The 795-nt window shown below is 31.1% G+C and overlaps 1 protein-coding gene across 1 annotated transcript in view; it reads left to right on the top strand.

Moving 5' to 3' along the window:
- Window positions 1-795, top strand: part of LOC111706967 (titin) — a 17,034-nt gene that overhangs the window by 5,791 nt on the left and 10,448 nt on the right. The gene's annotated exons all lie outside the window — the stretch shown is intronic.

Raw genomic sequence — 795 nt, 5'->3', positions numbered from 1 at the left:
TTTATATCCTACACAATATTCTTTATATCCTACACAATATTCTTTATATCCTACACAACATTTTTATATTTTAAACAATATTATTTATATCCTACACAATATTCTGTATATCCTACACAATATTCTTTATATCCTACACAACATTTTTATATTTTACACAATATTGTTTATATCCTACACAATATTCTTTATTTTTGTATTTTACACAATATCCTTCCCAATTCCTCTCTCTGATCGATCTTTATGAAACTTACAACTTTCAATTCTCATCTTTCCTATTCTCCATTTTCCCTGTTATCTTGCAGTCCTTGATGTCAAGCGTAAAGCGTATTATTTCCCGCTGTTTACCTAGTTTGCGTCAGAGTTGGTAAATATTGCACTCAGCTGAGACGCTTTTACATTGAGCATACAAACATTATACACGTGAAACTTGGCATGGAGATCCATAAATTATACAACTTGTATACAAACAAACATACCTGCATCATATATAATATACACACCCTTGATTACGCTTAATATATACGCCCTGATTACGCAGATAATAAACGAACATACCTGCATCATATATAATATACACACCTTTGATTACGCTTAATATTTACGCCCTGATTACGCAGATAATAAACGAACATGTTTTAAATAAGTATGAAAGTATGTTAGTAGTTTAGTATGGATTATGATTTATAAGAAATTAATAAAATAAGGTGTTGGAATGAAATTCTAGAACATAGAATGCGGTTTCCGGTCATAAAGTATCAGGATCTACCATTGCAACCCCCTCCCCTCCTTTCA

The sequence above is a fragment of the Eurytemora carolleeae genome, unplaced genomic scaffold (assembly GCF_000591075.1).
Source record: "Eurytemora carolleeae unplaced genomic scaffold, Eaff_2.0 scaffold704, whole genome shotgun sequence".
In the NCBI taxonomy this organism is placed as follows: Eukaryota; Metazoa; Arthropoda; class Copepoda; order Calanoida; family Temoridae; genus Eurytemora; species Eurytemora carolleeae.
This window is presented reverse-complemented; position numbering and strand designations above follow the sequence as displayed.